Source organism: Pan paniscus, chromosome X, assembly GCF_029289425.2.
Source record: "Pan paniscus chromosome X, NHGRI_mPanPan1-v2.0_pri, whole genome shotgun sequence".
NCBI classification, from domain to species: domain Eukaryota; kingdom Metazoa; phylum Chordata; class Mammalia; order Primates; family Hominidae; genus Pan; species Pan paniscus.
Window position 1 is genome coordinate 27,610,891 of NC_073272.2, and position 27,892 is coordinate 27,638,782.

Here is a 27,892-nt window from a genome sequence, read left to right on the forward strand (position 1 = left end):
CTATTTTGAAAATGTACTGTCCAGATAACATTTACTCCAAGAATATTGTTTTTAGACTTTAATAAAAGTTTCTACACATATGATCAAATTATAACTGATCTAGACATTAATAAACCTACACTGTATATGATTCAATAAATAATAGAAGAACTAGCTATGGTCTTACACTTCTTATAGAAAGACTGTAAAGACAGCTGGCTTTATTCCTAGCAAGTCCATAAGCAGTATCAACTGAGGAATACTTAAATCTCTATTTCACTAGTTTAAACAGAATTCCTACATAATATTTCACTAGCCTTAGGATTTGAGACATTGGTTATTCATTTAATTCAACAAATATTTATTGAGCAACTACATTGGTTAATTATTTGGAAAGTATATCCTCTTAATGTTCTCTGAATATTACTATTAGCTAAAATGGTGGCTTTCAATATTAAGTACATATTCTTTCTTTTCTTTATCATGTAACAAAATTTATTGACTTTATATCAGTATTTAAGTATTGTTAAATTTATATCATAGGCTGGGCAATGGTGGCTTACACCTGTAATCCTAGCACTTTGGGAGATCAAGGCGGGTGGATCACCTGAGGCCAGGAGTTCGAGTCCAGCCTGGCCAACATGGTGAAACCCCGTCTTTACTAAAAATACAAAAATTAGCCGGGGGTGGTGGTGCATGCCTGTAATCCCAGCTACTCGGGAGGCTGAGGTACTAAAATTGCTTGAACCCGGGAGGCAGAGGTTGCATTGAGCTGAGACCATGCCACTGCACTCCATCCTGGGCAACAGAGCAAGACTGTCTCAAAAAAAAAAAAGTATAGTATATGTTATGGGATATCAGGAGAAGAGTAAACATCACCCAATGACTTTATCTTTTCTTCTAGAAAGGAATTAGTGCATTTTTGGTTGTATGCAGGAAATTATGATTTAAGGAGATACAAATGGGTGCAAAGTTGACAACGGGTGATTTTGTGATGGCTGATTTTATGTGTCAGCTTGAGTAAATTAAGGAATACCTAGAGAACTGGTAAAGCATTATTTCTGGGTATGTCTGTTAGGGTCTTTTCAGAGGACATTGGTGTGTGAGTCTAGATGGGCTAAGTGGGGGAAGAGCCACCCTCAACGTGTGTAGATACCATCCAGTCAGCTGGAAGCCTGGAAAGGACAAAAACAGAAGAAAGTCTGATTGGTCTCTCTCTCTCCCTCTTTCCTTCTCTCTCCCTCTCTCTCCCTCTCCCTCCCTCTCCCTCCCTCTCCCTCCCTCTCCCTCCCTCTCCCTCCCTCTCCCTCCCTCTCCCTCCCTCTCCCTCTCTGTCCCTCTCTCCCCCTCTCTCTCTCTCTCCCTCTCTCCCTCTCTCTCTCCCTCTCTCCCTCTCTCCCCCTCTCTCCCTCTCTCTCTCCCTCTCTCTCCCTCTCTCCCCCTCTCTCCCTCTCTCTCTCCCTCTCTCTCCCTCCCTCTCTCTCCCTCTCTCTCCCTCTCTCTCTCCCTCTCTCTCTCTCCCTCTCTCTCTCCCTCTCTCTCTCCCTCTCTCCCTCCCTCTTTCCCTCTCTCCCTCTATCCCTATATCCCTCTCTCTCCCTCTCTCCCTCTATCCCTCTCTCTCCCTCTCTCCTCTCCTTCTCTCTCCCTCTCTCTCCCTCTCTCCTTCTATCCTTCTCTCTCCCTCTATCCCTCTCTCTCCCTCTCTCCTTCTCTCCTTCTCTCTCCCTCTCCCCCTCTCCCTCCCTCTCCTTCCCCTTCCCTCTCCCCCTCCCCCTCTCTCTCCCCTGGGGCTGAGATACACTCTTCTCCTGCCTTGGACAGGATCTCTAGGCTCTTCAGTCTTTGGATTCCAACACTTAACACCAGCAGTGCCCCAGGTTCTGAGGCCTTCAGACTTGGACTGAGCCATGCTACTGATATTACTGATATCCTAGTGTCTGCAGCATGCAGATGGTCTGGGACTTCCCAGACTCCATAATTCTGTGAGCCAGTTTCCCCGATAAATCTCCTCTCATCTACCTATTTCTATTTCTCTTTCTTACTCTCTTTCCTCTATTCATTATATTTCTTTGGAGAACGCTAATACAGGGAGCTTTTTAAAAATCCCAATTCCCAAGCTATATCAGCCAAATGTAATAATTCCTTGAGATAGAACTAACTGAGGCATCAGTATTTTCCTGAGCTCCTTGGGTTATTTCAATGTGCATCTGAAAGTTAAAAAAATATTTCATATATATATATACACACACACACACATATTTTCACACACACACATATAAGTAAGTAAGTAGGTAGGTAGGTAGGTAGAGAAAGGGTGAGAGACAGAGAGAGAGTCTGGCTCTGTCACCCAGGCTGGAACTCTTGGGCTCAAGTGATCCTCCTGCCTCAGCCTCCCGAGTAGCTAGGACTACAGGTGTGCACCACCATACCCAAATAATTTTTTAATTTTGTAGAGATGGGGTTTCACACTGTTGCCCAGGTTTGTCTTGAACTTTTGGCCTCAAGCAATTCTCCTGCCTCGGCTTCCCAAAGTGCTGAGATTATAGGAATAGGGCACTGCATCTGGCCTATAATTTCTGCATGTAGTAATCTGACTTTGAAATGTAATATTCATTGTGCATTGATTCTTGTTTTAAACTTTAATTTTAACATGTTATAAAGTTGATCTAAATTGGGTTTTATATTTTCTTCTTTAATCTTCTGAGATTCAAAGAATAAAAAGAAAAAAACAAAAACAAAAAAACTATTCCTTGTTTACAGACTGAATCTAAAATATACGGTAGATTGAGTTTAACTGCTATTTTTTTTAAGCCTGAACTTTCTGCCCCAGATTCTGAAAAATAAAAATAACAAATGAAAATGGTGTCAGATACAGAATTGGAATTTGAACCCATAGTTTACACAATGTGACATTATATTACACAAAAATAAACTAATACATGTATTTACTTCATACATTTATCAATGTTTGATAGAGGGATGTATCAGAAAAAAAAGATGAAAGAAAAGAAGTGGAAATATAGCTAGACTTAATGGAACTGAAATGGGAAATTTAAAAACCTCAAAAAGAAATGTTTACACTCAAAGTGCACTGTTTCCCTCATCAATTTCTGGCTGCATGTTCCTAGCTTGTACTTAATGTAAGGAATGGGTGTGATTCATGTCAGAGCAGCTAAGTTTTCAGGGCTTGCTAGAAAATAGAATGATTTAGAGGCATCTGCCACTAAGAGCATTGCTTTGTGTCTTATTCCAGTCCTCATCAATGAATCTAGCTGTGTTGGTGTCCTTTCTAAGAGCTTCTCTTAAGCTTTGGAATACCTAAGTTTCAGAGTAAATTCTACAAATAGTTTATTGATATAAAGGGTATATATCTTCATGATACAATGTCTAGGGAGGATAATTTATTTCTCTTATGTCTATGAATAATTTATTATTCAAGATTACTTATAAATATAAGATTGAATTCCTTATTGTGTTCAATTGGCCTGATTAAGCCTCTGCATGAGGAAAAATAAAATGTTTGAGTCAGAATCTGGGCTGGGAACACTAGAATTTTTTCTTTACTCTATAGTACATGAACTAAGTATATAATGTTTGGAACTGCCGTAGAAAATTAATGTCGTCCTTACAATTTATGTCACTTCCCCAGCAGTGTCATAACTAACCAGATAATATTTTTAAATGTTTTGCCAGCAAAATAGTTTTTTATTTTGAGTATTATAGGAGACATATGTGTCCCTTGAGAAAGAGCTTATACAATTCTGAAGTTATCAGTAATAGAATGTACACGTGCACACACATACATAAAAATGATATGGCATATATACTCAGGGGCAGGTTAACATCAGTATTTCAAACATTTTGATAATCTCAGCTTTACATATTATTTTTCTCACTTTAAAAAAGAGATATATATTAAACAATTTTACACAATATTTTAAATGGGTTGAATTTTATTTAAAATGTATTTGTTATTTTAAAATCAAAGAAATGAGAAAATTGGCAACCAGGCCTTAGCTGATACGATCACTGTCCATCTCCCCAAAGTGTTGATTTGCAATTCTACCTCTCAGTTACTCTGCACCAATAATACTCAGTGGCCTTTAATTTCCTCCAGTGTTCCAAAATCCATTCTGTCTCAGGCTTTTGCACATGCTCCACACCAGAAACACTCTTCTTTTCCTCCCTCTTCCTTTTGCTTTTCTCACTTTTAAGAAGCAAAATTCTCTCCTTTATCTTACAGGATAAAGTCACTTTCTTGGAAAAGCATCCTCTGATCCCCAGAGCAGGTTCATTTCCAATGTTTTATGTTCCCTCTATTCCTTGCACTTCTTTGTAACACCTGTCATGAGTGAAAGTATTCATGTAACCACTTGTTTTACAGCTAAACGATGTTTCTTCCAGCTAAACTATGTTTCATTAGGACAGGGACTACACTGCACAGGACATTTATAAATGACAATATAAATATTCCCTAGCTGATTTTAATTCCCCCCAACATATGGGGTCTATGAAGATAAAGTCCTTATCTTCCTTATTCACTGCTCTATCCTAAGCCCCTTAATACAGGATCTGGCTCATGGTATTTGTTCAATGAATAGTTGTTGAATTAATTGATGAAAAAAATTAACTTTTAGTATAGTGAAGAGTTATCTCTCTACTTTTATCTGTTCTGTCAAATGTTTTAGCTTTTATATATTAGTTTTTTAATTTTTAGTTTTGTAATGTTTATATATTAGGTATATTGAAGAAAACTACATTATATGTTAGGTATATTGACACTTGCAATTCATGAAAACTTTAAATCTTGAAATATGTTTTGTAAAATTGACAATGCATAACATAATTTATAAGCAAGAATGATTCCTTATAAATTGTGATTATAACACAACAGCTAAATAGAAAGAGATGATTGTAAATATATCTCTTCAATAATGAGTAGAATTAAAATGTCAGAATTTGAGAGGTAGAACTACCCTAGGTTTCATTTAGCACAACGAAAACATGTCATAAATAAATACAAATGATAAGTGATTTGCTCAGTGTCATAAAGATACTTAGTGGCAGAAGAAAATTTTAACTCCAAATTTCTGACCTCTTTTTCTGTTCCATAATACTCCTACATTTTAAGTATGAAATTTTGAATAAATATGAGGCCAAGACACATTTGTTAATTTCTCTTAATGTGCAATCAGGAAATTGAAATAAGGGCTTTCAATAAGCAAACACAGCTCCTAGTAACATGACCAAAGAGCCTTATAATACTTTTACCATGATGTGGTATCCATACCTCCCCAGCTTATTTTCTTTGGATCTCAAAATGGATACTTTGCCTGTCTCCTATTGCTATTAATTGCCACATACATCTCTTTGTGTGATTTGCTTGGCAGCCCTGCAAACAGCTGACTGTCTGGTTGGATCAGTCCCCCGTGGCAAACTCAGGACTCTGTGTTCCCAGTACTGGCTCACAGAATCTGGTTGAATCACGTGAGTTATTTATACTTCACTATACTTGGTTCCTGGCACCAGAATTGGTAGAGGTCCATTTTGAAATGTGTTTGGTCAACCATGAGTTGAGTCAACTCAGCACTTGACATTAAGGGTGTCTTCTGGTACATGACAGTGGGTGTTCACAAGGAATTAGAAGCCACATGTGTCAAATTGCAAATAACTCAGGTTTATATTTTAATACAGTTCAATTTTGCCTATTAGAGGGAATTATGGTAGCAATTAATAAACATGCTTAATCAGTGACATAATCATAACATTTGAAGAGGTTGGGAAAATGCTGAGGTAGTTGAAAAAATTAGTAAAAGGCATTTTGGAACCAAATACCTCAAAATCTCTTGGACATGGATTATAATATAATATGTAACATGCATCATGTGTAATATATTTTAACACATTTGTCCCTGATTTTTTCCCATTAAAAATGGGAAATTATAAAGACACTTTCTTTCTTTATGATTGTATTGTTTAGGGGGACAAAGAATAAAGGCTTTAACAAAATTTGATTGGGCACTGTGTCATAGAATTTAAAGATGCCCAATATCACTGTTATTAAAGGACATCTAAGTTATTGAGAGAATGCCATAATTAGAAGGAAAATGCAAGCACTGTTCTGAGAAAACTATTGATTCTTTGCTTTCAGACTACTCATTTGTTTAAGACAAATGTGCAAGCTACACCAAAGAACACCATATCACCTTGGAGTTGCTGCCTCCGCAGTGGTACGACTGCTGATACAGACAGGCTTGCATTTTCTCTTGAAGTCTTCTATCTTCCTTTAGTGTCATTGAACAAGGGCTGCTGAAGTGTCAGAAAAAAATATTTATTGCTCTTCCATATGTCACTGCCCTCCCGCCAGTGACATGTGTACTCATCAGTCAAACGGAAACTACCCACCATGTTTGATTTACTGCAGTTGAAGGAAATCTGTTTGTGGGTTCCTATAACATAAGCCATTTTGCTAGAGATTAATGCCCTGATTTGCATGCAGTTCATGAGAGTTATATCATTAGTTTTCATGATATACCAGAACTAAATGGAAGAAATCCAATTCTGTTTTTTCCTCTGGGGTCCTGCTCTTTTTCTTTCCCCTCCCTAACCTTTTCATTAACTTTCCCCTTGTTGTTGAGTAAAGCATTATTTACTTTGTGCCATCTCAGGACTTGGTAGGAGATTAAGTGATTAAGTTTTAGCAACATAGAAACCATGAATAAAGTCCTTCTTCAGAACACCTGGAAAATTACTTGAATAGCAACAGACTCTCTGGCCTTGGAAATGGACTTTTAACAAACATACCATGGTGAAAAATAAAATTTAGAAAATTTTATTTTTCGGAAATAAAATTTTCTGAAAAATAAAATTGAGTTTTCTCACTGACATCTATGTACCATTTACAATCTGTGAGGGATGCAGGGTAAGAAGGTTTTCAGAGCTTTCGGAGTTGCTCAAGTTTAAGTAAGTTTTCTAACATACTAGAATTCTACTGTATAGAATTCAAAATATATCTGTGTTGACATTTTTGTGCTATAAGTAAAAACATTCTATAGGTGTATAATTGAATCTACTTTGACTAGCCACACCTGATTGCTATATAGAACCTGTGATGATGGCAACCGAGATGACTAAGAGCAGCTACATTTATTCAGATGCAGGTTAAAAAGTGGATAACGATTGAGATATTTATTCCATATCCCAACATCTTCACCAGAGCTCTTGAAGCATATGAAATTCTATTTAACTCTTTAAATAGAATTTAAACAGTAAAATTTGACTATTAGTACTCTTATAAAGAATATCCTATAAAGAATTTATCTATGTAAATAAAAAGATTTTATTATAATGTACAGAACCCAAGTCTTTTGTATTTCTCAGGCATTAGGCAATAGATTATAAAGATTTCACAAAGCAGACTCCACAAAAAAACTGTTAGAATTAATAAAATATTCAGTAAAATTGCAGGATACAAATCATCATACAAAAGTCATTGCATTTCTATACACTGATAATGAACTCTCAGAAATTATAAAACAATCCCATTTACAATAGCATCAAAAAGAATAAAATAGAAATAAACTTAACCAATGAAGTGAAAGGTATATACACTAAAAACTACAAAACATTGATTAAGGAAACTAAAGGGTACACAAATAAATGACAGACATCCTGTACTCATGCATTAGAAGACTTAAGTTAAAATGTCTGTACTACCCAAAGTAACCTGCAGATTCAGTGCTATCTCCAACAGAATTAGAATAGCATGTTTTATGCAGAAAGAGAAAATCAATCCTGCAATTCATATGGAACCACAAATGACCCAGAATAGACAAAGTGATCTTGAGAAAGAACAAAGTTGGAGGCATCACAGTTCCTGATTTCAAAATGTATTACAAGCTACAATAATTAAAACAATATGGTACTGGCATGAAGATGGAGATATGGACCAAGGGACGGAAATAAATCCGTACATATATTGCCAACTGATCTTTGAGAAGAGTTCCAAGAACACACAATGAGAAAAGGGAACTGCTCAACAAATGGTGTTGGGAAAACTGGATATTCACATACATAAGAATAAAATCAGACCCCTATATTACACCATACATAAAAACCAACTCAAAATGGACTAACGACTTAAATGTAGGACCTGAAACCATAAAACCTCAAGAAGAAAACATAGGGGAATATCTTCTGGATACTGGTCTTTGCAATGATTTCTTGGATATGATGACAAAAGCTTAGATGACAAAAGAAAAAACAGAGAAGTGTTATGAATTAGTCCTTTTTCACACTGCTGATAAAGACATACGTGAGACTGGGCAATTTATAAAAGAAAGAGGTTTAATTGGACTTACTGTTCCACGTGGCTGGGGAAGCCTCACAATCATGGCAGAAGGCAAGGAGGAGCAAGTCCTGTCTTACATGTATGGCAACAGGCAAAGAGAGAATGAGGAAGGTGCAAAAGCGGAAACCTCTAATAAAACCATCATATCTCATGAGACTTATTCACTACATGAGAACAGTAGGGGGGAACTGCCCCCATGATTCAATTATCTCCCACCAGTTTCCTCCCTCAACACATGGGAATTATGGGAGTACAATTCAAAATAATATTTGGGTGGGGACAGAGGGCCAAATAATATCATGGTACTACATCAAACTAAAATATTTTACACCCCAAATGATATAATCAACAGAATGAAAAGGCAGCCTACAGAATGGGAGAAAATATGTGCAAACTATACATCTGATAAGGGGCTAATTTCAAAAATATATAAAGAACTCCTACAAATAGATAGGAAATAAACATATAAACCCAATTAAAAATGGGCAAAGGACTTGAACAGAAATTTCTCCAAGAAGACATACAAATGACCAACAAGGTATATGAAAATGTGCTCAAAATCATTAATTGACAGGAAAATTCAAATCAAAACTACAATAAAATATCACCTCACACTTGTTAGGATGGCTATTATTAAAAAGGAAGTGTTGGTGAGGATCTGGATAAACTGGAATTGTTGTACACTGTTGTTGGGAATATAAAATAGTACAGCAGCTATGGAAAACAGCATGGATGTTCCTCAAAAAATTACAAATGGAAATACCATATGATCCAGCACTATTACTTCTGGGTATATATTGAAAATAATTGAAATAATAATCTCAAAGAGATATCTATACTCCCATGTTCACTGCAGCATTATTCACATTAGACAAGATACGGAAACAACCAAGTGTCTGGATGGATGTATGAATGAATAATGTATGGTGTGTGATTAATATATATGTATAATATTCCATTATATAAAAAATATATACTATTCCATTATATAGAGTATACAATATTTTGTTATATATGATATGTAATATTCCATTCTATATAATATGCAATATTTTGTTATATATATTTCACTATATATAATATATATATTCATTATAATATATTCCATTATATATTATTTCATTTTATGTATTATATATTATATATATTATATATTTTATATAATAATAAATATAATATATAATAATATAATAAAAAATAAAAATAAAAATAAAATATAATGTTTATATAATTATATACATTATGTATTTTATACAATATATATTTTATATAATATATATTATATATTTTATATAATATTATATATATTATATATTATATATTATATATACTATATATTATATATTATATATTATATATAATATATAGTATATATAATACATAATATATATTATATATTATATATAATATATAGTATATATAATACATAATATATATTATATATTTTATATATAATACATAATATATATTATATTTTATATAATATATATTATATTTTATAATATATAATATATATTATATATTTTATATAATATATATTATATATTATAAAATATAATATATTTTATATAATATATAATATATATTTTATATTTTATATAATATATATTTTATATTTTATATCATATATAATATATATTTTATATAATATATAATATATATTTTATATAATATATGATATATTTGATATATAATATATATTTTATATATGATATAAAATATATAATATATATTTTATATATGATATAAAATATATAATATATATTTTATATATGATATAAAATATATAATATATATTTTATATATGATATAAAATATATAATATATATTTTATATATGATATAAAATATATAATATATATTTTATATATGATATAAAATATATAATATATATTTTATATATGATATAAAATATATAATATATATTTTATATATGATATAAAATATATAATATATATTTTATATATGATATAAAATATATAATATATATTTTATATATGATATAAAATATATAATATATATTTTATATATGATATAAAATATATATTATATATTTTATATATGATATAAAATATATATTATATATTTTATATATGATATAAAATATATATTATATATTTTATATATGATATAAAATATATATTATATATTTTTTATATAAAATACATATTATATATTATATATATTATATATAAAATATATAATATGTATTTTATATATTATATATAAAATATATTATATAAAATGAAATATATACTGGAATATCATATATAATGAATATATGTATTATATTATATATAATGAAATATGTATAACAAAATATGTAATATATATTATATATTTATAATATATATTATACATATTATATATAATATATATTATATAATATTTTGTTATATATATTTCATTATATAATGAATATATATAATATATATAATATATCATATATATTATATATGATATATCATATATATAATATATATGATATATTATATATATTTATTAATAAGATATATATAATATATAATTAATATTATATATAATGAATATATATAATTAATATTATATATAATGAATATATATAATATATAATATAGATATTCATTATATATAATATATATAATAGATATTCATTATATATAATATTTCATTTTATATACTATATAATATTCCATTATATATAATATATAATATATTATATATAATATTTCATTTTATATACTATATAATATTCCATTATATATAATATATATATTCCATTTTATATAATATATAAAATATATATTATATATATTTCATTTTATATGCTATATAATATTCCATTATATACAATATATAATATGTTATATAATGGAACATTATATAATGGAATATAATGGAATATTATATAATGGAACAGTATATAATGGAATATAATGGAATATTATATAATGGAATATAATGGAATATTATATATTATATAATGGAATATTATTCAGCTTTGAAAAGAAGGAAATACTGCCATTTGTGACAACATGGATAAACCTGGAGGCCATTATGCTACATAAAATAAGCAAACTACAGAAGGACAAATATTGCATGATTCCACTTGTATGAGTTATCTAATAGTTAAAATCATAGACACAGCGAATATAATAGTGGTTGCCAGTGGCTGGGGGTGAGGGAAGTAGGGAGTTGTTTAATTGGTACAAAGTTTTAGTTTTGCTAGATGAGTAAGTTCTAGAGATCTGCTGTACAACATAGTGCCTATAATTAGCAATACCATATTGTGCACTTCAAAATTTGTTACGAAGTGTTCTTACCACAAAAACAAAGACAAAGGGACACAAGGAAACTTTAAGAGGTGTTGGATATGTCTGTTATGTTGATTGTGGTATCGGTATCATGGGTGTTTAACTATGTTCAAAGTCATCAAATTGTGCACATTAAATATGCTCAGTTCTTTGTATATCAAATATACCTCAATAAAGCTGGTGGAAAAATAGAGAAAAAAAGTATGAACAAATAGTTGATAAAAAATTTCACAAAAAGATAGGCAAGTGACTGATGAAGATCTTGAACTTGCATCAGTAACAGATATTCCAAATACGTAGACAAAAGAGAGAACATCAGTGATCTAAATGTCTAGAGTGGTCGGAGAATATCTTGCTGCCTGATTTGACACAGACATATATTAAAGCCAAGATTGGGACTGAAACTAAATACCATCAGCATATGCTCAATGAGCCATATGCTGTCTGTGATTCTAGAATTTTCTGAGTCACCCTCAGTTTTTCCTGTCTAGCCTGAAGACGTCAGAAATTGGCACATAACCAGTATTTCTATAGTTACTTTTGAATTGCAAGCAGTGTAAGAGTGATTAAATGCTTGTTTTCTTGAGTAGGACACATAGGAGGTTTGAGTTCTAGCTCCACCCTTTAATAACTGTGTAATTTTGAATAAAGTACTCAATCTTTCTAAGCTTCTGTTTCTTCTGAAAATGTGGCTAATAAAAATGGTTGAAACACTTAGAGAAGTGCTTGGCAGATAGAAATTACTAAAGCAACATTAGCTATTATTGTTATCAACAACATTTAGCATTCTAGAAATCATCTGATGGCAGACCACAACTGCTTTTAAGGCCATCTCTGAATGGTATAATGGAAGTGGGAAGTGAGGGAATTGAGGGCAAGATGCAGGGAATATGTAATTAATGTCCTTGATAAATTAAAGTACAGTAGTTACTTTTTCAAATTTGCTGTTGGAAATCCACCTTCCATATGCAAAAAAGGAAGCCTAGGGAACATCTGCTCTGAAGACTGAGGCATAGAATCAAATACTGGGCATATGGAACTATATTATTGTATGATAAAAATGCAGATATGTTGATCAAAACGCCCTGAGCCAGCTACCATCTTATTAGGAGATCTACCACTACTATTGCTAGTTGTTTTAGTGGAATGTACAGTGGCATGTAGGTGTGTGTGTCTTGGGGATATAGTATCATTCTGCTTTTTATAATAATCAGTATTATTGGGCTTCTCCAATATTAAATCTCTCAATATTTCATTCCAAATGAGGTAGTTGATGTCACTTAGAAGTGGCAGTGCTCCTTCTAAGGGAAAAATGCATCCTTTCAAAATTGCCAATTTGTGATAATGCATATGCACAACAAAGAAGAAAGATGATACTAATAAAAATTTTCCTCAGGTTTTTATTGAAAAGTGAATAATTTTACATTAGCTATGTTATACATTCCTGAGCATATGTAATACATTTTCAAAACTTTCTGTGTATATTATCATTTTAATCATGGTGATTAGGGAGGCACTGAATACATATTTCATTCATGGTGTCAACCTATATCTGATTTTCATGTGATCTTATTCTGTTTATTTTACTTTCCTACTGTCTCATTATAATTTCTTCACAGCTTTGAAACAAATATTTACACAATGGTGATAGTTTGTTACCCTTATATAGACATTTTACCAGGACTCCAAAAATGCTCCTGGAAAAAACATAGAGAAGCATAATAAGCATTTTAATATAAGTAGTAGGAACTTCTTTTGACTACATAATTCTTTTTATCAGAACTTCCACTGAATATTTTAAACGCATATGGAAACTAACCTTCAGCCTAAAACTTCAGTGATTAAGATAGCAATCTTAAAGCAAGCTTTATGTCTCTTGTCTGCTTTCTAATCTACACATACACAAATACACAAATGCATACACATAAATGGGAATTATATCCTATTTTACCATTTTTGCCTGTGCACCAACGATTTCTCTGCTCTTTTGAGTGATTATTGTCTTTTGTTTTTGGGAGATTAAACTAGTACGGTTAAATAGACTTCTTAGAAATAGACCACCTCATTCCATAGTGAATTAAAATCTATAGCCATTGCAATTTTACAGACTTTAATTTAATCTCTTTCTCTATGCCTCATTAGATTTGATGCTTAGAATTTTTAATGATTCCACCAGTGTCCTTAATGAACTTGTGAACCAATTACAGGCATACCTCAGAGATATTGTGTGTTTGGTTCCAGACCACAGCAATAAAGCAAATATTGCAATAAGGCAAGTCACACAAATTTTTTTGTTTCCCAGTGCATATAAAACTTGTATTTACAGTATATTGTAGTCTATAAAGTATGCAATAGAATTATGTCTAAAACAGCATACATACCTTAATTTTAAAATGAAAAGTTTATTGCTAAAAAATGCTAAGGAAAATATGAGCCTTCAGTGAGTTGTAATCTTATTTGCTGGTGGAGAGTCTTGCCTCCATATAGATGGCTGCTGACTGATCAGGATAGGGGTTGCTGAAGGGTCGGGTGATGGGGGAAATTTCTTAGAATAAGACAACAGTAAAGTTTGCCACATCAGTTGACCCTTCCTTTCACAAAAGATTTCTCCGTAGTATGTGATGCTGTTACTCACAATAGAACTTGTTTCAAAATTAGAGTCAGTCTTCTTAAACCTTGCCACTGCTTTATCAACTAAGTTTATTTAATATTCTAGATCAATTGCCATCATTTCAATAATGTTCCCAGCAGCTTCACCAGGAGTAGATTCAAACTCAAAAAACCACTTTGTTTTGTTCATTCATAAGAAGCAACTCCTCATTTGTTCTAGTTTTGTGATGAGATCGCAGCAATTCAGTTACATCTTCAGGCTCCATTTTAAATTCTAGTTCTCTTGCTGTTTCCACCACATCTCCATTGATTTCCTCCACTGAAGTCTCAAACCCCTCAAAGTCATGCATGAGAGTTGGAAACAATTTCTTCCAAACTCCTGTTAATATTGACATTTTTACCTCCTGCCATGAATCATGAATGTTCTTAACGACATCTAGAATAATTAATCCTTTTCAGAAGATTTTCCATTTTCTTTGCCCAGATCCATCAGAGAAATCATTATCTATAACATCTATAGCCTTATGAAATTTATTTCTTAAATAATAAGACTTGAATGTCAAGAATTACTCCTTGATCCATGGGCTACAGAATGAATGTTGTGATAGCAGGCATGAAAATAGGATTAATTTTATATATCTCCACCAGAGCTTTTAGGTGACCAGCTGCATTATCAATGAGCAGTAATTTTTGAAAATAATATTTTTTTCTAAACAGGTCTCAACAGTGGGTTTAAAATATTCAGTAAAACATGCTGTAAGCAGATGTGCTATCATTCAGGCTCTGTTGTTCCATTTGAAGAGCACAAGCAGAGTAGATTTAGCATAATTTTTAAGGGCCTTTGGATTTTTAAAGTGGTAAATGAGTCAACTTAAAGTTACCAGTTGCATTAGCCCATAATGAGATATTCAGCCTGTACTTTGAAGCTTTGAAGCCAGACATTGACTTCTCCTCACTAGCTATGAAAGTCCTAGATGATATCTTAGTCCATTAAATGGATGTTTTTTGTTTCCCTTGAAAATGGCTTCCATTGTCTCTATCTGTATTTTACTGTAGCCATCTTCATCAGTGATCTTAGCTAGGTCTTCTGGATAACTTGCTGCAGCTTGTACATCAGCACTTGCTGCTTCACCTTGCATTTTTATATTATGGAAATAGTTCTTTTCTTAAACCTGATGTACCAACCTCTGCTATTTTCAACTTTATTTCTGCAGCTTCCTCACCTCTCTTAGCCTTTAAAGAATTGAAGAGAGTTAGGGCCTTGCCCTAGATGAGGCTTTGGCTTAAGGGAATGTTGTGGCTGGTTTGATCTTTTATCCAGACCACCAAAACCTTCTTCATATCAGCAATAAGGTTGTTTTACTTTCCTATCATTGTGTGTTCACTGGAGTAGCACTTTCACTTTCCTTTGAGAACTTTTCCTTTGCGTTCGCAACTCAGCTGTTTGGCACAAGAGGCCTAGCTTTCAACCTGTCTTGGCTTTCAGCATGCCTTCTGCACTAAGCTTAATCATTTCTAGCTTTTGATTTAAAGAGAGAGATGTGCAACTCTTCCTTTCACCTCAACACTTAGAGATCATTATAGTGTTGACAATATATTATTATATATATGTAGTTATTGACAATATATTATTGTGTCTCAGAAAATAGGGACACCTGAGGAGAGGGAGAGAGATGGGACAATGACCTATCAATGGAGCTGTCAGAACACATAAAACATTGATCCATTAAGTTCACTGCCTCATATGGGCATGGTTCATGGCACCTTAAAACCATTACAATAGTAACATCAAAGACCATCAATTATATATCACTGTAACAAATATAATAATAATATAAAAGTTTGCAATATTGTGAGAATTACCAAAATGTGACACAGAGATGTGAAGTGAGCACGCAATGTTGGAAAAATGATGCCAATACATTTGCTTGGTGCAGGTTTGCTACAAACTTTCAATTTAGAAAACACAAAATGTCTGCAAAATGCAGTGCAGCAAAGCACAATAAAATGAGGTATGTCTGTACATTCAACTCTCTCATGGTTTCTTCATAGCTACTACATTTGGGTATACCCTTTAGAAGAGTGTTCTCTATTCATTAAGGGAATTGTGTACAAAAGTAGAGATAGATTGGGTCATATCCTTCCTTACCATTTGAAGAAGAACTCAGAGGGAAACACCTAGAGGTGGCATGCCAGCAGTGCCATCTCTGTAGTGAAAAGGATAGAAAATTAGCTCACTGTTCTTGGCCTGAACCGAAACCTGTATTAATACAGTTACTTATATAGTGTTATATTTATAGAGGAAAGGAAGTTTCTTACTTCATGAGCTACCTCCCTTTTAGATTCAGTACTGAACACATCAGCTTGTTTAAAACCTTTTAAGCACTTAGCAAATTCTTGTTGAATAAAAAATAAATAGAAATGTTCACCTTTGAGTTGTGGCTTAGGCTTCTGTGATTTAAATATTGTAAAATATTTTCCAGTTTATCTTTCTTAGCTCTAGGTAGAATTGCTTTCAAACCAATTCAGGTAAATAGATTCTTTTGATTTAAATACCTTCATGAAAGGAGGTTATTCTCTTTCCCAGGGTCTTGCCAAGATTCTGTGGGAAATTGAACTTTACACATTTCCCATGACGTTCCTCCTCATCATTCTTCTTTCTGTCTAGTACAAGACTCCAAAATATGATTTTAGAGTCTTCTTTGATTCCTCATTTTCCCAATTTCAAATTTATTTTGACACTTAGCCAGATCTTAAAGAATTCTTTTTAAAATTATTTCCAGAATCTATACTTTTATCCATCACTGTCAATAGATTCACTATTTGTCAGACCTGGTCTCTGGCTACTTACTTTCCTTATTCCAATTTCACAAAAGTAAGATTTTACGATTTCAATCAATAGTATAGATTGCGGTCAAAAGTATATTTGATACATTTCTGGCTTTATGTATATGTATAAGAAATTTTCTTTGTACTGTCTTTAGTGCAGACATAATTTATGCTTTTTTCCAATGCATCCATCCATTGATCCATTTATCTATCAAAAAAGAAAGGCATCTTCTTATAATCATTGTATTTCTCATGTTACTAATATGCAACATACATACACACACACACACACACACACACCACCACACACTCCTACATCATCTAAAAGCTTATGTAACATGAACCTAAGAATGACTCTTCTTGTTTGATCTGTACAGTCTGACATTAAGTGTATTTTAAATTGATATGATAATATTCTTAAAAATCCAAAAACGATAAAGATTTTTCTCATGAAAGATGGTGTGTTATTTTCCTGAATTGAAAAAATTGACTTCTCAGTTGGAAGTCAATGACATTTGGGCCCATTTCTTAAAAGGATTCTAAGATTAAGTCTTCTAAGTAGATTTATTTATTTACAGATAAAACAAATAAGAACATGCTATCACGTCTCCCAGGATTCGGTTTTGTGGGTCTATTAGGCAATTATTAATGGATTAGGAAAAAGGAAAGCTAAGTAAACTCTTCAACTTATACTACCACTTTTTGTAAAGATACCAAGCAGATTCAAAGGCACTCCAGAAGTGTCTACATACGTTGAAGGGCTGAAAGGGGACAGGATGATACAAGTGAAGTAAAACATTTTCAAATGCAAAAGAAAAATAGGGGGCTGAGAGATAAAAAGAAATCAAAGATGAGAAGTAAGGGACAAACAGGAACAGCTAATGTTTCCAATTACATTATTAAAAGTGAGTTTATGTATGTCACATAGAAAACTTTAAATTTGTTCCTTTATTCTTGGAGAGCAATAAAACATTGCCTTACGTGTATTCTGATCATAACCAGTCTAAATTTTCAACAGAGTAATAATCTCCGTTTCATGTGGGAAAATCTTATTTTACATTATTCATCAATAGAATATCTCAGATATGGGAAATATCATTTTACATAAAATGAACAAAAGGTATTTAAAACATACACATTCTATTATTTAAGCACAGTGAGGAACCCTGGTGAGGAAAGTGGAAAAGGGTGGAGGGGCAAGATATGTCATCTGAAAATGCAGTCTCTAGACCAATTCTTTGGTAATGATGCTAGAAGTAAGGGACAGTAGGAAAGTCTTGACCTTAGAGTGTAGAAAAAAGTTTGCACCTGTGTGGGAGAGTTGCTCGGGGTCTTTTGGGAGATAAGAGTCATGGCATTTTTATGTGATGCTTAGTGGTACCAGAGATTCTCTTTCAGTACATCCCAGAGAAAGTTGTTCTCAACTCTAAGAGAGATCCAGGTTCTTTTCTTGGGAGCTTCATAAAACAGCTGTCAAGTTCACAGAGAGAAAAAGGTCACAAAAGTTGGTTCCTGAACAACAGGTGCTTGCTGCGGCCACAGCAGAATCGTTAGCAGCCAATTTAAGCAGTTTTAGTGGGCCCATTGGAATAGATCTAACAGACTCTGAGATGAAAACAAAGCCCCCTTTGGAAGACAGATTTAAAATATGCACACACGCATTCACATGTGTGTGTATGGGGGATATCTATATATGTATCTATACACACACACGTATATATAGAAGATACAGAAGGGGTTTGTGTGTGTATATATCTTCTTCCTTTTCTTCTCTTTAAAACAAACAGAGGAATTCCATTTTCAGCTAAGAAGGAATAAGGGGCAGGATTTAACCTCCTGCCTGAAACAATAACAATAAAAAGGAAAAATAAAATAAATGAACTCCTGAACATCAGGCAATGAAGGGCACAGATCTCTGGGAGATAAGAAACAAATAAGGAGAACCATATGATAAATCCAGCTTACTGCCTGCAGAAAGTTTCCTGGCCATGGTGCACGTATGGGAGTGTAGGAGTGGAAATCAGGCAAAGTCCAGTAAACTCACCAATTTAAGGAGAAAGCTGAGAGTACTGGGAGAGCAAGGTGACTAGAGATTCCAGGACAGAACACTAGAGAGGAGAGAGCTTCATAGAGAGAGCTCCAAAGATCTGCAAAGAATTCCACCCAAGTATTCAGTTGAGTACTGATCAGCACGTGTATGTGACAAAACTACTTGAGTCAGGGGAAAGAAAAACTTAAAATAATTAGTGGTAGAAGTGTCCCATGTACACACAGGGCTAAGAAATGTACCTGTTTCCACCAGTCAGAGAAGGAAAGCATATATTATTAGGTAGGGTATACAGAAAAGTCTTGCCTTAGTAGTGAGGAATAATCAACCCTAGACTGAGCACTCCTCTAGTCCTTCCAAACAAATCTTAAAAGGAAGATCCGAAATAATAAAACTATTTCCAGTAACTTAATGGCATCCCAGAATAAAGCTTCATAATATTTTAGGAATACAAAAATATCCAGTATCCAACAAAGTAAAATTCACGATGTCTTGAAATACAATCTCAATTTACCAGACATGCAAAGATGCGGGAAAATAAGGCTCATAATGAGGACATAAATGAATCAACTAATTAAACTGACAGATGTTTACCTCATTAGTGTCCATACATGTATGATTGGTAGATTTCCTTCTAGATGCTATTCTGTGCCTTTATCAATATATAAATATGTCCACAATAACTGAGTATAGTGGGTCTTTATTATCTCAGTGCTCATCATCACAGTCCCATATTTGGGGAAATTTTTAGAAAAATAAAAGTTGTTGCAATGTTAAAACATTTGTTAATAAATAAAGAGATATACAATCAGTCTTCCCCGCACCCCACCAAATCCTTCTCTGTTTGACATTAGTGCCTCTCCTGTTGGTCTTTCCTTGGTTGCCACAAGTTGCAAAGATAAACTGAAATAACAATGCAAAACAATTGCAAAAGCTTTTCAGAAATGGATTACTTGAATAACAAAGTTTTCGTAGTGTACACTGAAACTAAGGATAAAGCCCTCTAGTATTTTTTACAACATGATCTTCTTTAAAAGATAGCCACCTAAAGTCAAAAGTTAAATGGAAACTGTCATATGACATTGTACAGTTTTGTTGAAATTATTTAGGCAAAAAAATCTGGACTTGATTTATTCTTATTTTGTTCTAATAAATAGGGCAGCATTGCAACTAAACTTATTTATAAAATAAAATAAGCATATTTTAATAATATTAAGCCCAAATTAAAGACTTTTTTCTGGTCTCCTACTATTTATCATTTACTTTCCACCTTGTCTTAAGTGGTAATCAAGAAAGGTTTGATTTATTTTTAATTTAATTTAATTAAATTAATTAATTAATTAATTTTTTGCTAGGAAGTCTCTCTCTGTCACCCAGGCTGGAGTGCAGTGGTGCAGTCAGCTTACTGCAACCTCCGTCCCCTGGATTCAAGCAATTCTCCTGCCTCAGCCTCCTGAATAGCTGGAATTACAGGCATGCACCTCCATGCCTAGCTTATTTTTGTATTTTTAGTAGAGATGGGGTTTCATCATCGTTAGCCAGGCTGGTCTCAAACTCCTGACCTCAGATGATCCACCCACCTCAGCCTCCCAAAGTGCTGGGATTACAGATGTAAGCCACCACACCCAGCCTTATATTTAAGATTAGCTGGGGGAGAATTGCTAGCATGTTGTAAACTCACCCTCCTGAGAAGAAGACATGAGGAATTTTATCTTTCAGTTCACCATAGGTGAGATAACACTTGACAGGAACATTCAAAGGGCTTGATTTGTGTATGCTGCTGTATGGGGACAGAGTGGCCTATCATCTGACATACAGTTCAGGAGTGTACATCTGAGAGGTGTTGGATGGGGCTGCTCGCTCTGATGATGCAATGAGGAGAGGCAGCTATATGGAATTTGGGTGGGACTTCCAAAAGATGCAGTTGGACCAGATGTGGGTCAAGTGAGGAAACAGATCTGGCCTGGGCCTTTTAAAAATCTTGCCCAAAGGGGACAAGTTAGAAAGGCCAAGGAGCAACAATAGTCTGTGTAGAATGGTCTGTCTCAAGGGGAGTCTCTTGTGTCATGAGAAGTGCAAATGATTTTTCTTAGTAGGGGCTTTGGAAGAATCCATAAAAATACCTACATTAGACAGAATTAACATAATAAATTTTTTTTGGCCCGGAAAATAATGGTGACATCCTTTGGAAGCAAAGACAACTAAGTCTCTTTCTGTTTTTCTACCTTCCCTTACTCTTCCTCACTTCACACTGGCAGAGCCCAGCTAGGGAAGGGGAAAAGATTTAACACTAAATATAGTCCAGAGTTTTGATGATTTCAAGGGCTTAATATTTCAGTTATAGAATTGAGACATTTGTATGTGTGTTATATGCATGTGCATGAGACTTAAAGAAACTTTCAGATTGATTTCCTCCCTCTCAACTTTTATCTCTTTTATCTTATCTTCCCCTGCTGATTTGATTGGAAGAGAGAAGAAAAAAGCAGTAGAGGTGGGTAAACAAGATATTTAGAGATATGCATACTTAAACTTTGTGAAATCCCTCTAATATTGTAATTCCATAATTTTGTGTATTGCTCAGTGTAAAACTTCTAAGCAGGGGAAGTTTACCTGGAGTGGCTCTGACACTGGAATTGGCACCTTTTCCCCACTTGGAGTATTTTATAGTGCTTGATTTGTTCCCACTTCCCTTTGCAGGGCTCCTATGCTAATCTGACATAAGGACAATCTCTTCTCATTTAGGGGTTGGTTTCCTGCCCTCAGGTACCATCAGTATGTGTTCACCTCCCACCAGTCTTAAGGCAGGCTTATATAGCATTGACTCTTGGGGGTTGAGTAGGAAATGTGAGCATTTTTGTAGTAGGATAGCAAATATTCTTTCTGAACTGTAAATACTGATGATCTGTTCTTTTCCTTAATTTCTTCCCTTACTCCAACTCCTATCATTCGTGCACCCACTTTCCCTGAATCTTTGACACATTTTGCCTGCTCCTTCAGTCACTGCACATACCCGAGATGATGATCTTTTTCATGGAGTGTGGATGCCTGAGTTGTTCCGTCTTCCTTTTGAATCCACTTACAAGGGCCATCAGTCTTAAGATGCTCACTTGATGTCAATAGGCCACCTTAGTTTTTTGACAATCCAGTCTCTAGGGGTACTGAATGTTACTCCAAGTAATTATTCCAGTTCTTGGTGAATGAAGATATTTCTTACTGTTCTTGAGAGTTTTGTATGGGAACAGTGAGTAGATTAAAAGTCTTTTGAATATACAGACATATCCGTGAAACTGGGAGACAGCATGGTAGTTAAGTAGGTGGACTTCACTGTTGCTCTGCCTTGGGTCAGATCCTGGCTCCCGCATTTGATTGCGCATGGTCTTAAGAAAATTACTTAACCTCACTATGCCTTATTTTTTAATTTATTAAACGAGAATGATGACCACAATAATATTATTTATCTTAGCTTTCCTTTTGTTGAGGAGGGGGTGAAGCCTAAGTGAGATTATACATACAAAGCACTTAAGTTAGGACATGATGTATACTAAGCACTCAATAAATGTTGGTTACAAAGGAAAAGTGTACTTTTAAAAACTATTGTTCAAATAAGTTTCAGTGAGAATTGTTTTTAAAACACTGAGATGTCGATTTTATTTACAAGTAAGATCTGTATGTATGAGTAACTTCAGGAGAAAGAGACAAGGAATCTTTGGCATTGAGATGCTTTTAAGGCTACTGTTGAGGAAGTAGTACAATAATTTATCTGAAAACAAGGATGCTTCAAAATATCTTTAGTCTAAAATCAAAAGTAAACTATTACCTTCTGTTTCCTGTGATATTTCAAAATCTTCAGCAAATTTAAAAGTAGAGAAAAAGAAGAGTAGAGTGCAGTAAGAGAACTAAGTGAGGTTCAAAGAAAACCTGTTGTTTAATGCAGATTTAAATAGTGGGGAAAATGAAACTTATTTAAAGTGGTGGGGATATTTTAAGTATGTAAATGTCTGTGAGAAGAGAAAGTGGGGTTTTAAAAATTGTTTGCTTAAGATTATCATTGTTAAATATATTTCTTTTTTTATTTGTATAAATTTAGGGGATACAAGTGTCACATGGATATATTGTGTGGTGGTAAAGTCTGGACTTTAACCATTACTCAAACAATATACATTGCACATTATTTTATTTCTTATCCCTCACCCCCCTCCCAGTCTCCCTTCCCTGAGTCTACAATATCTTTTATTCCACACTTTATGTTCATGTGTACACATTATTTAGCTCCCACTTATAAGTAAGAACATTTGGTATTTAACTTTGTTTGAGTTATTTAACTTATGAGAATGGCCTCCCGTTCCATCCATTTTGCAAAGATATGATTCTATATCTTTGCTATTGTGAATAGTACTATAAAAATATGAGTGCACTTATCTTTTTGATATATATTTGGGTATATATTCAGTAGTAGGATTGCTGGATCACAGGGTAGATCTATTTTTCGTTTTTCTGAGAAATCTCTATACTGTTTTCTAAAGAGATTGTACTAATTTACATTCCCACCAATGCTATACAAGAGTTGCCTTTTTGCCACAAGCTTGCTAACATCTGTTATTTTTTGACTTTTCAATAACAGCCATTCTGACTGGCATAAGATGATATCTCATTGTGGTTTTAATTTACATTTCTCTGATGATTAGTGATGATGGGCATTTTTTCATATGCCTTTTGGCCATTTGCATGTCTTCTTTAAAGAAATAACTATTCAGATCATTTGTCCATTTTTAGATTGGATTATTTGCATTTTTGCTGTTGAGTTGAGTTCCTTGTAGATTCTGGATATTAGTCCTTTGTCAGATGCATAGTTTTTGAACATTTTATCCCATTCTGCAGGTTGTCTGTTCATTCTATTGATTATTTCTTTTGCTGTGCAGAAACTTTAGTTTCAGTCCCATTTGTCTATTTTTGTTTTTATTGCATTCAATTTTGAGGTCTTAGTTATGAATTCTTGGCCTACGGCAATGTCCAGAAGAGTTTTTTCTAGGTTTACTTCTAGTATATATAGCTTCAGGTCTTACATTTAAGTATTTTGTTCATCTTGAGTTAATTTTTGCATATGGTGAGAGATAGGGGTCCAGTTTCATTCTTCTGTATATGGGAATCCAATTTTCCCAGCACAATTTATTGAAAAGGGTGTCCTATTCCCAATGTATGTTTCTGTTGACTTTGTCAAAGATCAAACTGGCTGTAGGTATTTGTCTTTATATCTGATATCTTCATTCTGTTCCATTGATTTTTGTGTCTGTTTTTATACTAGTACCATGCTGTTTTGGCTATTACAGACTTTCAGTATAATTTGAAATCAAGTCGTGTGATGACTCTGGCTTTGCTCTTTTTGCTTAGAATTGCTTTGGCTATTTGGGCTCCTTTATGGTTCCCTATGAATTTTAGGATTGTTACTTCTAATTCTGTGAAAAATGACATTGGTATTTTGATAGGAATGGAAGTGAATTGCAGATTGCTTCGGGAAGTCTGGTCATTTTAGTGATATTGATCCTTTTAATCCATGAACATGGGATGTTTTCCTATTTGATTGTGTCATCTATAGTTTGTTTCATCAATGTCTTGTAGTTTTATTTGTACAGATATTTCACCACCTTAGATAAATATTCCTAGGTTTCTTTCTTTCTTTTTTTTGTAGGTATGGTAAATGGGATTGACTTCTTGATTTGGTTGTCAGCTTGATCATTATTGTTGTATAGAAATGCTACTATTTTTTATATGTTGATGTTGGATCTTGAAACTTTACTGGATTCATTGATCAAATCTTAGAGTCGTTTGGAGGAGTTTTTAGGGTTTTCTAGGTATAAAATCATATCGTCAGCAAACAGAGATAATTTGACTCTCTCTTTTCCAATTTGGATACCTTTTCTTTCTCATGCCTGATGGCTCTGGCTAAGACTTCCAGTACTATGTTGAACAAGAGTGGTGGATGGGCATCCTTTCTGTTTTTCCAGTACTTAGGGGGAGTGGCTTCAACTTTTCCTCATTCAGTGTGATGTTGGCTGTGGGTTTGTTATATATAGCTTTTATTATTTTAAGGTATGTTTCTTCTATGCCTAGTTTGTTGAGGGTTTTTATCATGAAGAGATACTAAATTTTATTGAATTCTTTTTTTGCATCTATTGAGACAATAATAGGGTTTTTGTTTTTAATTATATTTATGTGGTGAATTACATTTATTGATCTGCATATGTTGAACCATGCTTGCATCCCTAGAATAAAACACACTTGGTTGTGGTATATTATCTTCATGATATGATGTTGGATTCAGTTTGGTAGTATTTTGTTGAGGATTTTTGCACCTGTGTACATCAGGGATATTGATCTGTAGCTCTGTTTTTTGTTGTGTCCTTGTCTGGCTTTATGTTTCTTTATATGAGAGATAGTGACAAATATTTGTGTTTAATTTTTTTAAGTTTGGAAATAGTATGTAAACTGAGAGAATTAAAGGTGTGAAGCTTATTTTTTCTGGTGGAAAAATACATGTATCTCCTGTAATTTGAAACAGAAGTGCTTTCATTCAGATGCTTTTATGTTAAACACTTGTAAAGCTGTAAAATTTTGCTATTACCATAAGGGATCACATAGCTGAGTGCCATTCAAATTATAAAGTCAATGAAAGTACCTTAAAATGTCAGTAAACAAATTTCTCGAGCTGCTGGCTATCTACTGGTGAAGATAGTGGTAGTTTCCCAATCTCATGCTGTCTGCTTCTCAGTTTAATTACCATGATGTGATCGGAAGTATTTTCTGTACATTGGTCATGAGATATTTTTGAAATGAGAATTAACAGCCTCACTGAACACCTGGTGTGATTTCACTCTTGACTCTCATTTGTAATGGTTGTTCTGCCTTTATTAATTCCACATAGCACAGAACAAGTCTGGAGAAGTACATATAAGATTGCAAAATGTGGTTATCTGGCATGGGATAAGAATTAGGTTAAAGTTGGGGAATGTTCCTTTAACTTCTCACTTTGTATGTTTTTTTCAAAATGGTGAACTTCCTAGTGAATTTTAACACTTTCATTTTTCAACTTTAACATGTATTTGCAAATTAATAAGTATATATAACCTAGCAATTACATCCCAGTTACATAATCATGTTTACTAAAAGGCATACATTAGAATGTTCCTAGCATCACCTCTTGTAATAGCTTCAAACGGAAATATTGAAGTTCTACAAAAGAAAAATAGATAAATAAATGGGTGTATTCACATTGTGGAATACTGTACAGCAATGAAAACGAATGACTTATAGCTACATATAACAATGTGGATGAATCCTACAAATGTAATATTGGAAGAAGCCAGTCACAGAAGAGCTTGTACTATGTGATTCCATTACATGAAGTTCAATATGAGGCAAAGACTTAACCTATCCAGTCAGAGGCAGGATAGTAGTTATTTGTAGAGATGGAATCACTGGAAGGGTAAATAAGGAGGCTTCTGGAATGCATGTAATGCTCTGTTTCTTAATACAGAGAACAGTCAACACCCTTAATACAGGATGTTGATGCCACAGTTAGCACCCTTAATACAAGGTGTTGATTGTACAATTATATACTTGGTAAATATTTATCAAAGTGTCAGCTTATGAAATATGTCCTTTTATGTATTATATTACACTTCAGTTACAAGTTTTAAAGTCTATTGATTACCAAGTGAAGAGGTTTTGATGTTTTAAAACATTATGAAGAACCTATTTGGAGGGAAAAAACCTCAAATTTTAGCTAGAGATCAACAACAGACTTTGAGTTTGGCAATGCCTTACACATTACAATTGCTAAATAAATGTATGTTGATGGACCAGTGTGCTTTATTCTACTGATTATGTTAAAGCATGATGTTAAGAATTTAAGATAAATATTTGCAATAAAGCTAGGCAAGACAAATAGCACTCAAAATTCCTTAAAAGTTTTTCCTTGGAGTATCGAGGAGTGTTCTTAAGAACATGGAAAGCTAATAATGTCTGACCAAGTGCACATATTCACTTTCTAAGGATATTACTAACTCCCTGCCTTATCTCTATTGATAATTTTTATCTGGCTTCAGCCCTCCTTTTAAGTGGTTTTTATTGAGTTTATTTCTGTGATGATGATTGATTGCCCTAACAGATTGGTAACGTGATGGGTTTTGGTCACAAAGATACCTTTCATAGTTATTGAATAATATATATTATTTAGGAAATATTTATCAAATGGATGGTCATTTTTATATTAAGATGGAGACAGATCTATTTTAAGTGCTGCAGAATATGTTTTAAACAAATATACCATTTTCTGAATGAAGCCTTGGGGTAAAAATATGTCATATATATTAAAAATTTAAAAATTAAGTTATGTAAAATTAAGTATTGAACAACTACAATGCAATTTAACTGTCACCTTTCAATGTAAGGATTGAAGATCAGTTGAAATCTAGCAGGCTTTTCATAGCCTCGTCCTTGGATTAGGTTACATTAAGGTCTCATAATTGTGAGATGGTTTTGTTTTGGTTCATTTAGCGTCTAAAACCATTAATATATTGTATATCAAGAACATAACAAATATGTGAACATTCTATGCCTCAGTAACTGTACACAGATATAAAGGTTGATTAGATTTCTTATAGGAAATATGTATTTTATATAAATATATTACATATTATATAATACATATATTTCTTACATGAGATACACATATGTGTTTCTTATATCGGTGAAGTAAATGTTTTTACTGAATGCAATATTTTCA